The sequence below is a fragment of the Octodon degus genome, unplaced genomic scaffold (assembly GCF_000260255.1).
Source record: "Octodon degus isolate 3935 unplaced genomic scaffold, OctDeg1.0 scaffold00002, whole genome shotgun sequence".
NCBI lineage: Eukaryota > Metazoa > Chordata > Mammalia > Rodentia > Octodontidae > Octodon > Octodon degus.
In genome coordinates, this window is record NW_004524578.1 from 14,966,635 (window position 1) to 14,969,761 (window position 3,127).

The 3,127-nt window shown below is 50.5% G+C and overlaps 1 protein-coding gene across 2 annotated transcripts in view; it reads right to left on the bottom strand.

Annotated features, from left to right (window-relative positions):
- Window positions 1-212, bottom strand: part of Klhl25 (kelch like family member 25) — a 24,245-nt gene extending 24,033 nt beyond the window's left edge. For both annotated transcript variants that reach the window (XM_004623277.2, XM_023710156.1), the window contains exon 1: window positions 55-212. The gene's annotated coding sequence lies outside the window, so the exon portion shown is untranslated. The remainder of the gene's footprint in view (window positions 1-54) is intronic.
- Between the last annotated feature and the right edge of the window lie 2,915 nt (window positions 213-3,127).

The following is a 3,127-nucleotide window of genomic DNA, read 5'->3' on the forward strand; positions in this document are numbered from 1 at the left end:
GCGACAAGTCCGCGGGGATCGCGCTCGGCGCCCCCGGCCCGCCCGGGCACTCACCGCTCTGGGCGCTGCCGCCCGCCGCGCTCACAAAGCCCCAGTCGCCCCCGCGGGCTCTCCGCCTGCCGCCGCCCCTCAGCCGCTCTCCTCAGGCGCTCTCCTCAGCCCGACGCGCTCCCGCCGCCGAACCGCCGAGGCGCCGCCAACAAACTAGTTTCTCCGGCCTTCACGTCCCTCCTCCCGGCCCGAAACCCAAGCAGCCAATCAGAGGCGAGGCTACTGTGACGGACGGGCAGTCCGACCCGTAGTGCAGCCGCATGAGGACAAAGGGGTGGGTGCTCGGGCCAAGCCGGTAGCGCGGGGAGGTGGGGCCGCGCGGGGAGAAGGTCTTAGACCAGATTCTTAAAGAGACAGGCGCCTGCCGGGACACCCGCTGAGTGTGGCAAGGAAACGTGTTCTAGAGCTTTCTGAAGGAGGGAGTTTGTAAATTGCACATGCATCTAACATTTATCCCCCAAATTACGGCGTTGCAGACCTCTTTGCAGAATCACGATGTAGTTATCCCAGTGTTAAGGAAGCCCTTTATCTTTACACCAGGTTTGTTTCAATGTTTGGAATTTCTGTAGCCACCAATATGTGCAGGTGTGCAAGGAATCTGTCTCTCTGAGGAGGAGTGTACTTAAGCGCTCCTGCTGGTGCAAGCGGTGTTACTGGTTCATTAGCCCACTGCAATCAAGGATGGTGAAAGCCTAAGAAAGTAGAAACAAGTTGGCCAAATCGGAGAGCACAGCTGTCTTGCCCCCCACTCCCACCCCAACACGCAGACGCTCTCCGGTTTATTGAAGGGGTAATAAAAGCCAGGAAGTGTAAGTACAGAGAGGTAACCAAGCTTTGGCCGGCCCCGAGGGCAGAAAGTATAGAATTCTCCTCTTTTTTTTTTTTTTTTTTTTTTTTTTTAGTACAGGGTCTTACTACACAGATCGGACTTGCAGTGATCCTCCTGTTTTCAGCCTCCCAAGCGCTGGGATTACAGGTGTGTGCCATCACACCTAGTCTCAAGAATCCTTGTCGTCAGGTCTGGGTGAGTCAGGGAGGGCTGGGCATGTGGAGTACGGTCGGCATGAGGAAAGCTATATTTTGAGGCCTAGACCTTCTGCCTCAGCCTCCCCAGTGTTAGGATTACAGGCCTGGGGAGCAGCCTGTTTCTAAAAATTAAAAAAAGAAAAAAAAAAGAAAGCCCCAATTTTCAAAGAGCTATTTTACCCTATACATTATGGCCCCTGCCTCTGTGTAGCCCTGTCCTTGATCCTGAGGGCCTCTGGCTCTGTGTCATCTGGTTGACTATTAATTGATCCATGTGTGGATCCCATCGAAAGGCAGCTAGGGTTCAAGGAAGGAGGGCAGGTGTTTAAGGCTGAACAGAGGCTAGAGATGGTGGAGCCAGGCCAGAGCCCGGGGGTAGCCATCCCCCACTGGAAAGGCTTTTTGCTTCAGGTAATCATGTCTGTGAAGCCTTCTCTTATAACCTCTGGAGCCCTTTGTTACTTGCCAGGGTTGACAAGGGTGACTCCTTCTAATGCTCTGAGTATAGTTTTCTCCCTTGGTCAAAGAATCGGGTAAGACCAAAGACATAAAGAGAGGTAGAAAGAAAACAAGGCTGGACAATTCAGCAACTTAGTGAGAGATCGTGCCTGAAAAATTAAAAAATAAAAAAGGTTGGTTGGGGATGTAGCTCAGTGTAAAAGAACCCGGGTACAACCCCAGGTATGAGGGGAGACTTAGGGAAAAAGAGAAAAGGGAGTGGGGAAGAAATCATAATTTTAAAATTGTGTTTTTGTTAAAGTTTGTGTGTAGTTGTCCCCCCAAAGCTTCATGCAGTTGTGGGGTGGGCTTCTAGTGTTTGTGATTAATTCCTGATCCAGTGCTAGGATTATTGGTGTGAGTGCTGCTGGGATTATGGGTGCCACACTCAGCCTAGGGCGCATAGCCTGAATGCAGCAAGGGAGTCAGACTTGCTTTCTGTTGTCATTGTTGCTGATACTCCTCCCATTTGCTCTTGCTGTTTTGCTGTTTTCCACCACCATGAACTGCTGCCCTCTGCCGTGTGCCACTCTGCCTAGGAGCCAGCCAGTATGGACTGAAACCTCCACTAACTGTGAGCTCAATAAACCTTTCCTTCCTTAATTTTGGGTGTTAGATATTTTGTCGCAGGAAGGAGAGAACAGTAACAAGAGAAGAGTAACTGAAACAGTTTTTAAGAAAAACTTCAGCTGTAGGACACAAAGTAACCAGAGCTAAAGTGCCCCCTGATTCAGGGTCAAAAAAAAAAAAAAAATGATTTTAAGGGTGGCAGAAGCCTGTAAATTGGGCCCATGCATTTTAGCCATTCCTGAGCCTCTTTCTTCTCATAGATTGACAGCATTCAGGAAGCAACCCTGGGAGGTGCACAGCAGCTCTAAGCTTCACACTCACACAATGGTCTGCCTTCTAACCCAACCCAGAAGTAGGTGACCTGTTCACCCCAGATTGTTCCTTGCACGATGAAAACCTGCAACCCCTGACAACAAAGTGTCTCTCTAGGGCTTGTACTCTACTGCCTGACTGTGTACGTCTTTGGCTCTGCCTAATAAACTATATATCTCCAGGGTCTCACTATGCAGATCGAAGGTAAGACTCATAGTGATCCTCCTGTTTTCAGCCTCCCAAACTCTGGGATTACAGGGGGTGCCACCATGCCCAGTCTCATTCTCCATCTCAGAGTGCCCCGGTGGGCAGGGCCAGCACAGCATGAGAATCAAACCCTGGTCCATTGCGCAGGCTCTTTAGTCCACTGAGCTATCTGGCCTGCCCTCTGCCTCATAAACTCTTTGAGGACTCTCATTCTACAATTCTGTGGCACAAATCGGCAAACCTACAACCTATCCTTCTGGAATGTGGTAGATTACCTAATGGTCAGTTTGTAACACCCAGTTGAACTGAGTCAGTGTGGTGACAGCATGGAGGGCCCACCTGAGTATTTCTTCCAGCAGCATAAAAAAGAGAACTGGGGCCGGGGAGATGGCTCAGTGGAATAAGCGCTTCCTTGGCAAGCACAAGGGCCTGAGCTCAATCCCCCATTCTGAAAAAAAAAAAA